Raw genomic sequence first — 12,163 nt, 5'->3', positions numbered from 1 at the left:
GGCTCACTTTGAACTCTACCCCCCTTAAGAATAGACTAGTCGGAAGACAACGATATGAAGCTTGCATACTTCCACCCAGTGAGTTTACTAAAATAGGATTTTGCATGGCACACAATGGTATGCTATGGTTTCTAACAAATGCTTGTGATATGAATGAATGCGAAGCTCTAGAATCGAAAAGAATAGTAGCGGGGGTTGAGTTGACATTGAACGTACCGAGCATGACTTCTGGTTCAGCAAGTGTCGTCTCGGTAGACACATGGTTCACTTTTCCCATGTTGGGTGCTGGCTTCTGATAGCTGTTCTACCTTTGAGGGGTTTGCTGATTGGGCTTCTCAGGGCAATTATAAGAGAGGTGACCTTCTTTGCCACAACGAAAACACTTACTAGGGGTGCTAGGGGCACTAGTCTTCATAGGAGTGTTGTTGGGCGCTCCCTGTCGTGGTGTCTGCTAACCACTCTGTTGCTGAGGATGTTGATTGGCATTCTACTGCTGGTTCTAATTGCGCTGAGGATACTAACCACGATTCCATTGACTGGGTGGTCCCTGAAACCTCTGTTGGAAGCCTTGTTGAGGATTGGTACGCGGATGAGTATTGCTCCCAGAGGCCTAACCCTGAAGCCTCCTCTTCTTGGCCTCCATTTCTTTGCACTTGTTGTCAATAACAATGGCGCGATTTACCAGCGTCTGAAAATTAGGATAGGTATTAGACATAAGCTGGAGCTGCAGACCATCATACAAACCTTTGAGAAAGCGGCGTTGCTTATCAGCATCGTCAGCCACTTCATTTGGAGCATAACGTGATAACTAAGCAAACTTGTCGCGATACTCAGCGATGAACATAGATCCCTGCTTCAGAGCTCTAAATTCCTCTTGCTTAAGTTCTATCAGTCCCTCTGGTATATGATAAGATCTGAAATTCTCTTTGAACTCCTGCCAGGTGACAGGAGGAGCGTTGGTGGGACGTCTATACTCGAATGACTCCCACCAATCTTGAGCTTCTCCCTGAAGTTGTCCTGAAGCGTACAACACCTTTTGCTGATTATCACATTAAGCTATGTTGAGCTGCCTCTCTACTATACGAAGCCAATCATCTGCTTCTAGTGGATCAGTGGCACGAGAGAACACCGGGGGATGGCCCTTCAAGAATTCACCACGCTTATCATGTGGTGCTCCACGACCCTGTTGGTTCTGCTGATTCTGCACCAACGTTTGCATGAGCTACGTCTGTATTGCCAAGAGTTGTTCAATAGTCAGTGGTGGTGGTGGTGGATGTGGGGGAACACCTCCACGACCTCGGCCTCTTCCTCTTCCAGACATCTGCTTATCAAATATTCAAAATTTATACATTTCCAGGTTAGAATACATTCTGAAAATTTTCTAGATGAGTCTCAACATCAGCAGTTCTGTAAAACAGTCATATCTAGAGTTCCAGAAATCCAAATAGGGTGTAATTTATATGGTTGGAAAGCTTACGAAATTTTCTACAACTTTTATTCAGACCACTTTCCCAGATTCTGTCATTAGATTACTCAAAAACAGGATACAACCGAAACTGTTCCCAGATTTCAGACTGTGCAGTAACTTTAACTTGAAACAGAGATATCTCACGAACCAGATCAGATATGAGGGTGATTCCAGAGGCATTGGAAAGATAATTAAGTCTAGTTATTCCCATAACAATTTCATAATTTTTGGTCGTGTATATTTTAATTGGCATTAAGATAAAGGCAGACTGCTCCGAAAAACAGATTCCGAGAGAGCAAGATGTAACAAACCCAACTATTTATTTATTGACCCAAACTTTAATATTCTTAAATATGAAACTTGCGGACATGCCCACAAAGTTCCAGCACACATTACAAAGATCCAACTCATGCATAAACATAATAAAAAATCAACTAAACACACAATGTTCACACAGCACTAAAAACTCGACCCGACTCGACTCACTCGTTCTACTATCGTGTTATTACATAAAGAGGGACTCCAACATCTAGGGGCGATACTTATGAGGAAGCTCCTCATACATCTTTGGCAAATTGAGGCACACCCTTTGTTCGTCTATCACCTGCTGGTGCCTATTGATTGCTTCCTGCTGCGCCTTCAATTGATTCTCCAATCAGCGAATCCTTGACACATACTCGTAACCAAAGTGTACCATCGCTTCAGTGGTTGGATCCGTGCCCTACAGGTCCATCATCGCCCATCCTAGTTCTGGGTGTTGATGAGGAAGGAATCGATATTGATCATCCTTCATATCCTCGAATCGGCGACCACGGAGGCCTATGCAAGCTTCAACGGCTGCATCTTCTATGCCGTCCTCCATGGTAGCATGGTGACCATGGTGTGCGTAGTTTGAATCCAGCTGATACACGTCTTTCTGCTCATCCTTGATGGTGATGCACACCCTAACCTTCTAGTAGGTGTCTTCAAGAGGGTGTGTATGCTCTTTGCAAGCGTATTCTACAGCTGCATCCCAGTCACTGTAGTATGTCTGAAGCAGGCTCATGAGTCGGTGATGTGAAACAGAGAATTCACATCCCGGCTTATACCACACCTTTATTGTCCACCCCAATGGTGGGATCGGCTCATCCTCTTCAACAATGTCTTCCTCTTCATTTTCGGACAAGTCAACGATCTTGACTTCTTGAGGGTCATCCTGGGCTAGCTCAGGTGTGGACTCAGGCGTTGGCGGTGTTGGCGAATCCAATTCCTGTTCCTGAGGTTCTTCCTCCTCAGGTTCCATGGACAAACCTTGTGGCGGGTAATACCCCCCAGTGCTGATACGGGCAGTCTTGTGGGCACGAGGCATCTACAGAATTAGATTTAGTTAGATTAGGTTAGAAGCAAAAATTTTCATAATAGAATAAGACAAAAGAAGCATAAAACTTTAGCAAATACCAAGGGTGAGATAGGAAGCATGAAATGAGTGAAGCAAAAGAAGCTAAAACGACCATTGCTAACTAGGCTTGCGTCCTACAGTCAACACGGCTCTGATACCAATCTGTCACACCCAATTTTAAGGATAAATGGGGTGCAAAACCTTATGTGCGCCCATAGATCAATCACACACATAAGCCGATAAATTATTAATAGTATCATCACCAATGTTTATTACATCACGAATAAGACATAGTTATTACATAAGTATAGCGAAAATAATTAAAAGATCTCTCGCGGAAGCTCCAATTCATAGGGACATCGACTGGTTGACCACAAGTCTATTAGTCCTCAGGGAAATCATCATTCTTAAGGTCATCTGTTACCCATCCGGGATTTTTATCCAAATAATAAGAATAAACAAGCGTAAGTACATGTTCATGAGGCTCAAAAGGCTAGACATAGGTTTAACAGCGGTCAGCTTTTAGTTGTCACAATTTTAGCTTATGAGTAGCATCAAGTTGTTTTAGTTCCCAAGGTAGAACACATGATCAAATGTAAACATGAGTAATGAATAGCATAAACAGATAAAGTTTAATATTCATCTATTCCATAAATGTTCCAAGGCCGCTCGTGACCGTGAGCACGGCTGATATACCAGTTTTACACTCTACAGAGGTTGTACACTTTCACTGTGAGTCGTGATACCCATATGCCCGGGTTTATAACTCCCAAAAGACTTTCAAGGTGAGCAGGCAGGGGTCACTATGAAGCCTTTCAAAGGTTCGTCTAACAAGTTAGGGCCATTAGATTCACTCGGCAAACAGATATAGAGCCCCCCTTCCCGATGGCACATTGACACGCAGCCTATACACATAAGGCTAGAGGCCGCTCTATATCCGATTCGGCAAGCTATTCTTACGCCAATGAAGGTAACCACTAACAAGCTAGAAGATGTCCTTATACTAAGCTAAAGCCAGAGCCATATAGCTCTCACAGCTGTACTGTAAGTCCCGGATGATCACTTACAGATAAGTCCTTAGGGAGAGGAATCTGAGGCATTTAGAAAGTAGCTAAATACTCCAGCCCCCTATTTCCATGTTGCTAAAAAGTCATATTTTATATTTATTGCATATACCATTAGTCAAGTTATAAGATCATGGTTTAACTGAGCTCTAGCAAAGCTACCCATATGCATAACCCATAGGTGACAAGGCAATAGTCCAATTCTAGGAAATTCCTAACAAGAAGACACATGCAACATGAATTCAATGAATTAAAGTGAATAGGAAACAAGGATGATTCCATGCTATACTTGCCTTGAGCAATGTACTCCTGCTGGTCCTGCTCGTCAAAGTCGTACCCTTGACCTTCCGAGAACTGCTCACCGTCTATACTCGATAACCACAGCAACATACAAGCATCCATGAGCAATCATGCAAAGCAAACAAGGCTACAGATTAGAATAGTACACCAACAGCAAAGAATCAAGATGAAAAGTTTGGAAAACGAATCTACGTCTCGCTATGAACACACAGACGCGAAGATCACAAAAATCGGATCTAAAACGGAAAAGTTATGATTTATATAAGATTTCCTATAGACAAATAATAGATTAGATCTAAGCTCAAATTATAAAAGTTGGAAACCTACTTTACAGTAGCATAAACGTGTAGATTACTTAATTATGAACCCAACGCAACTTGAGCGGATCAAATCGGAGTTAAAACGGAGTAATTATGGCTAAAACAAGTTGAATGGCAAAACTGTAAATAATTGAAAACGTATTTCAGTCCAAACGAACGAAAATACGCTTTCGAAAGAAAGAAACGTAAACTATGAAACGCGCAAAGGACCGCGGGTTAATTTTCTGAAAATAGAGGGGCTATTTAGAAACTATGCCAGGCGAAGGGTTATGATCTAATCTGGGATGTTGATCACGAATCCGACGGCTGCGATCGGTTGGGAGAGATGAGGTCGCCGGCGGCTGCATCCAGACGGCGGCGCCATGGCTGGACCTTGCTGGCGACATCGGCATCGACGCTCTTGGTCACCACAGCTCATGGGAAGAGGACAGGGAGCAAGAGGGAGGCATGGAGAACTCATCTGGGCGGTCAATTGAAATTAAAAAGGAGCATAGGCATGCGGGCGGTGAGCTATAGCGGCGGCGGAGCACCTATGGCGCAGGAAGTCCATGACAGCATGAGAGGGAGGAATAAAAGGGGTTAGACATGCTAGCAACGCCAACGTGAACCTCGGGAACAAGCTTACCATGACGGAGGGGCTTCCAATCGGCTCGGCGACGTCGGCTCCTCCCGGCAGGATCCAGTCGGCGGCAATGGCTAGCTCGAAGCGATGGCGGTGCGGGATAGGGTGCGGGATAGGTAGCAGCGGGCACGGTCATCTGCTATTTATGGCCCTAGAGCCTTGGGAGGCACGGCAAATGGAGGGAGCTGTGGGTGGGGCAGACTCGGACAGCGGCGGAGGAGTCCGTGCGGGATACGAGCTTGTGGGAGAGATGGAGCTAACAGACGGGGCCACAACATCAGTGACATAGGGTGCGGGTCGGGCTGTCAGTGAGCCATCGTGAGGGAGAGGGGAGGCACTGTGGGTGCGTGCTTGCTGGGCTGGTGCCAATGGGCCAGAGCGGAGGCAGAGGAGAGAGCTAGGCCACGGCTACGGTGGTGGCTGCGAAAGGCAGAGCTGGCGTGGGCGTGGCTTGTGGCTAGCGTCAGCGAAGCTAGGCTGCTCGAGTTGGGCTTCGTCTTGCGGTGCGGAAAGAAACACTGGGCTTTGGCCCGAGCGAAGACAAGGAGCTGCACAGCGGCCTGGAGAAGGGAATGGGCCACGCAGGAAAACCATGGGCCACGGCAGCAACATGCCTTCGGGCCGAAAAGAGGAAGGAGGAGGGATTCCATTCTTTTTTCCAATTTCTTTCCAAAGCAATTTTGAACGCAAAAATTCAAATCAAATTCAAACTTGAGTTCAAATCAAACCATTCCAAAAATTGATATGCAGCATCATGAATGCACATTCATTGTTGTTAACCTATATTAAATTTTAATTTGGTAAACTTTACTATTCTTCCTAAATTTAAATGCTCACAAAAAATGCTTAGTAAATTAATTTTTCCATAGTTTCAATTGTTGTAAAATTTAGGGTGTTACATATCAGACGTGTCCGATATTCATACCGGACAACCAGAGGCCAATGGCTAGTTTTCAAATGCCTTGAGGGTCAAGAGTTCTGACGTGAGTCGGGAGTTCCGATGGTCGGAAATTCCGACATGCGTCGGGAGTTTTGACAACTCACAAACTTCAACTCAGTTACTTAATTTTCAAATATGCTGAGGGTCGGGCGTTTCGGCATTCATCGAGACTTTTGATGCCTCACATTGACATTGTAACTTAGTTACCAGTGCCGCAGTGTAAGTCATACTGGACGTGTCCGGTATGCAGTATGGCAAGGCTATAAACTCAAGCCTCCACCTTTGGAGGTTGCTGATTCTGCTGATCCTCTAGCACGTTTTTGAGCTTTGCCAACTCTCCCAACCCTCTCTTAGTGAGTGTTTGATCAAATTTGCCAAATCAAATTGTAGGTTGAGTGAAATTCAAAAAGAGAGCATTCCAACCACTTGAGCACTTGTGCATATTGTCAATCTCATGATTTACATTTGTTACTCTTGGACTCTTCGGTCCTAGATGGCTAGGCATTGCCGGAGAGCACCCGAGACATTGTGGTTGCCTCAGAAAGTTTGTAACGGTCGATTCCGCTGCCTCAGAATCAACTAGTGAAAGGAGGAAAAGGAGTTGAAAAAGACTCCGGCTAGAGTGACCTTCGTGGTATCCTCTAGGGCTGACCTTAGCTAGGTCGCCCATAGCCCCCTCAACGGAGAGTAGGACTTGAACGAGTCTAAACTTTGGTAAAACAAATATCATGTCTCAATTCGTATTTCATTTGATATTTATGTTGCTCTAGCTCTTGTGCAGGTTCTCTGTGTACATTATCATCTCTAGTAGATGCCTGTAGTTTGGTTTGAAGATAGAAATCAAAAGGAGCAAGTTCGGGGCTTATCTGTAGAAATCGTGTATACCAGACACGTCCGGTATTCATATCGAACATGTCCGGTATTAGAGCTTAGGGCTGAATATTATTTGATCTCTATTCTAACTTTGTGTTGTAGGGTTGTATCTTCTAAATATATTCTTTATACCTTGTTAACTCTATGGCTAACTTGTGAGGGGTGGTATTACTCTTAATTTGGAGTTTCCATTTTGGAAACTCACTTTTCTAATTGTTTTCACATATAAAGGTGTTAATTTTCAGAAACACCTATTCACCCCCCCTCTAGGCAGCATCCTAGGTCCTTTCACATGTAATGTTGATCTCATGAGGTATTCTAGTTTTTGTGTATGTCTAGCTACTAATGGTGCTAAGGATGGTATATTGGTGTACTCCGATTGGTATCACGTTTTAAAGGTCCATCTCTTATACCTTAGCATCATTTGGTAGAAGTTGTCTCCTATATTTCCTATCTAAGCATATGTGCAAGCTACAATCCAAACTTTTAGCACATATGTAGGGGGAGCAAATTGCTACCATTTGGGGTTCATGAAACATGTCCATATCCTTTTACACATGGTAAATATGCTTGGGCAAGCAACATGGATTCAATTAAAATTCAATTCATATCTTTGTAAAAGGGTTGTCATCAATTACCAAAAAGGGAGAGATTGAAAGCTCTAGTTTGGTTTTGGTTAATTGATGAAACCCTAAGTGCTAACCTAGTTTATCAAAGTGATTATAAGATAGGTAGCACTACTCCAAATGATGAAGCAATGGTGAAGATCATGATGATGGTGATGGCATGGTGATGATCAAACGCTTAAACTTGGAAAAGTAGAAAGAGAAAAACAAAAGGCTCAAGGCAAAGGTATAATAGTAGGAGCCATTTTGTTTTAGTGATTGAGACACTTAGTGAGTGTGATCACATTTAGGATCGATAGTCGTACTATTAAGAGGGGTGAAACTCGTATTGAAATGCGATTATCAAAGTGCCACCAGATGCTCTAACTCATTGCATATGCATTTAGGATCTAGTGGAGTGCTAACACCCTTGAAAATGATTGTGAAAATATGCTAACACATGTGCTCAAGGTGATACACTTGGTGATTGGCATATTTGAGTAAGGGTGAAGAAGATAGAGTTGAAAATAAGTTAGTCACGCTAGTCACCAAGTGACCGGACGCTGGTCTCGGTCGGACCGGCCTGTCCGGTCAAGTGGTAGTTGTGGACGCACAGCGTTGGTCTTTGACTGGATGAAAAGTCCTTGTGTGGTTTTGGTAATTGAGTAACAACCTAGGTGGACTAATTATGTTTATGTGAGATACACAGGTAATTAGTCCACAGGTACATATGTGTGAGCAACATATGCCATGAAGGTAAAAATGGCTTGGAGATGTTGCAAAAGCTCACACATGTGATGATGAAGGAGCTCATTACACATGAGACATGACATTGAGTCATGTGATCAAGGTGGAGAAAATCAAGACAAGACTTGGCTTAATGGACCGGTTGCAAGCGTGAAGGGCAAGTCAGAGGCTTTAGAGTGATGGACCGCGTGGCGGTGAAGCTTAAGCAAGACTTGGCGCCGATGGATGAAGGCAAGGGTGAAAAGCAAGTGATGTCAAGATCGATGAACCAATATGATCACGTGATGATATGCAGTGGATCATATCATTGTTGATCATGTTGGTGCATGTGTTGCATCAACATTGGAGGAGATGGAATGGAATACGCTAGGCAAAGGTATAACCTAGGGCATTTCATTTCACCGATCATAAGTGTGTAGAGAAGTTTGTGACCAGGTTTAGGATAGATGGCCGTACTATCAAGAGGGGCAAACTTGTTTGCATATCGGTCATCTAGTGCCACTCAAGTGATCTAACTTTGCATCGTCGCTAGGATTGAGTGGCGTGGCAAGTTGAGTGGCTAATCCTTTGAAAAATGATTGTGAAAATGCTAACACACATACACATAGTGGTGTACACTCGGTGGTGTTGGCACATTTCCAAAGGAGATGAAGTTGGAGTTGATGTGGATCAACTCGGTGATGGAACGGAGGTGAGAAGGGTTCAAAACTCCACCAACAGAGTGTCCACCCGTAGAGTGCGGACAGTCCGACGGTGCCACCGGTGCCCTATATAGAAAAGAGAGGTCCCACAGAGTGGATCGGACTCTAGTCACGCAGTGACCGAACACTGGGTTCCAGCGTCCGGTTAGTGATGGCAGACAGCGTGCAGGCGTCGGTCATCGACCGGACGCTGGCGCTGGAAGTGACTGGACACTGACTGTGTGTGTTCGGTCAGGGTGACGTGTGGTGATGTAGGTAGAGTGGAAAAGCTAGAGAGTGACCAGACATTGGTGCTGCATCCGATCGTGATCGACCGAACGCGTCTGGTCATGTCTGGTACCTTACTGGAAATGATCAGACGCTGGGGTTGCCGCGTCCGGTCAGTTGTTGCTGTAGCGTCTGGTCAATAGATGACCATTGAGATTGGGCAAACAACATTTGAAGAAAGGGACATGTGGCGTGCATCGCATGACTGAACGCTAGGGTTCAATGTCCGGTCGATCAGACCAGAGCATCCAGTCATCCTGACTTTTGCCCAGTGAAGGGGTAATGGATCTATTTGTTCACGGGGTTATAAATAGAAGCCATGGTCGGCCTTGGGCTGGTAGCTGAGCACACTAGAGCCTTGGTGGCTTGTGTAGTAGTGCTTGGGAGCCCTACATCTCACATATACTTGATAGTGATCATTCGATTGTGTGAAGAGCGATTCTAGTGTGATTGCATCATGAGGTTGCATCGAGTGGCACTAGGTGATCGAGTTGCAAGCCGGTGGTGCTTGTTACTCTTGGAGGTTGCCACCTCCTAGACGGCTTGGTGGTGGTCTCCGTCGAAGCCCACAAGAAGCTTGTGCGGTGCTCCGGAGAAGAGCTTTGTGAGGGGCATTGTGCTCACCCCATGGGAGCCACGAAGAGTAACTCTAGTTGAGCGTGTCATTGAGCTACCCTCACTTTCGGGGTAGGTTCTTGCGGTGCCTGACGTGCGGGCTTGGCGGGTGATGCCAATTAGCCGTCGAACCACCAAGTGAGTGGTCGACACAACGGGGACGTAGCGTGTTGGCAAACATGTGACCCTCGGGAGAAAAATCATCGTGTCAACCTTGTTCTTCCCATTGGTTTGCATCCTCGTTACACAAGCTTATAATTACTTTCATATACATTGTGCTTGCGTAGTTGCTCTTGTAATTAGTTAGCTTGTGTAGCTTACTAGTTACCTTCTTGCTTGTGTAGCATAGAAGTAGCTCCCTTGTGTGGCTAATTTGGTTTGTGTAACCTTGTCAGTCACTTTGCTTAGTTTGTGTAGCTAAGCATTTGCACTCTCTAATTTGGCATTGGTTGCCTTGTTATTGAGCATTGCTAGTGAGCATTAGGTGGCTTTGTGCTTTTGCTTACTAGCATGTGTAGGAGCTCCCTTGTTGCTTAAAGTACTAGTGGCATAGGTTTGTGTGACCTTGCTCCTAGAATTGGTTAGGTGAGCTCTAGCTAGCCCGGCACCTTTGTTGCTTGATTAGTATCTTTGGAAGGTGCTAGAGAACATAGATAGCGGGATGTAGTCTTGGCTAGACTGATAGTTTTAATTCCACACTTGTTTCGATTAGTCGACGCGATTAATTTTAGAAAAGACTATTCACCACCCCTCTAGTCCGTCATCTCAACCCTACACCGGACACTGGCGTTAAAGTGACCAAATGCTGGCTGAGTGTGTCCGGTCATGTAGACGTGGCAGCACACTGAGGAGGCAGTGTGTGACCGAACGTTGGGTGCGTCCGGTTGGGCTTGATCGGACGCGTCCGGTCGGGCTTGATCGGACACGTCCGGTCACGCGTGGAAGCTACTAGAAATAACCGAACGCTGAGGTCCAGCGTCTGGTCATGATCCAAGTAACGCGTCCAGTCATAGTTGGAACCTTACTGGAAATAACCGAACACTGGTGCTAGAGCGTCCGGTCAGTTTGAGCAGCGCGTCCGGTCAACTCTTGACCATTGAGATCGGGTGAACAGCATTTGAAGTCGATGACATGTGGCAAGCATCGGGCGGCCAGACGCTGGGGTCCTATGTCCAATCAATATGACTGGAGTGTCCGGTCACCCTGTGTTGTGCCCAGTGAAGGGGTACAATGGCTCTATTTCGTGGGGGCTTCTATTTAAGCCCCATGGCCAGCTCAAGCTCACTCTCTTAGCCATTTGCATTGACATAGCAACCTTGTGAGCTTAGCCAAAGCCCTCCCACTCATCTCCATCATTGATTCATCATCTTTGTGAGATTGGGAGAGAATCTAAGTGCATTGTTTGAGTGATTGCATCTAGAGGCACTTGGTATTCATATTTCATTACGGGATTCACTTATTGCTCTTGGTGGTTGCCACCACCTAGACGGCTTAGAGCAGTGGAGGAGGATTGGCATGAGTTGGTGATTGTTCGTGGCCATCTCCTGTGATTGTGAGGGGATTTGTACCTTCCCCGGTGGAGCGCCTAAAGGTAATCCTAGTGGATTGCTCATGTCATTGAGTTACCTCACTTGTGGGTAGGTTCTTGCGGTGTCCAAATCATGTGGACGAGGTTCATGCAACACCTCTTAGCCATCGAACCACCAAGTGTTGATCGACACAATAGGGACATAGCGTGTTGGCAAGCACATGAACCTCGAAAGAAAATTGGTTATCTCTTGCCCCTTGGTATTCTCCCGATGATTGATTTAGTGTTTATCTTGTGATTGGTTCACTCCTCTATATGGCGGTATAATCACTCTACTCACCTATTTATATTCTTGCAAACTAGTTGTAGCAAGCGCTTTAGTGTAATTAGAATTGAGAGCTTACTTTGTTGTTTTAAATTCATCTAGTGGAGCTCTTTAGTTAAGTAAGTGTAAGAGCTCTTAGTGAGTAGTGACCTAGAAAATTGTGTGTCTAGAGATCATATCAACTAGAATTGTTGGATAGGTGGCTTGCAACCCTTACAGAGCTAGAGTAAGTTTGTATTTCGCTATTTGTTATACTAATCAAATTTCTCTAGTTGATTTGTAGATTTTTAAATAGGATATTCACCCCCCTCTAGCCATATTAGGACCTTTCACTTGGGCCAGCTCTGGCCGAACCACCACCTCGGCTGGGTCCGTGGTGAGTTCCTTGAGCTCACGCGCTACCCCTACTG

Source organism: Miscanthus floridulus, chromosome 5, assembly GCF_019320115.1.
Source record: "Miscanthus floridulus cultivar M001 chromosome 5, ASM1932011v1, whole genome shotgun sequence".
NCBI classification, from domain to species: domain Eukaryota; kingdom Viridiplantae; phylum Streptophyta; class Magnoliopsida; order Poales; family Poaceae; genus Miscanthus; species Miscanthus floridulus.
The sequence above is the reverse complement of the archived record's forward strand: the minus strand, read 5'-3'. Positions refer to the sequence as shown.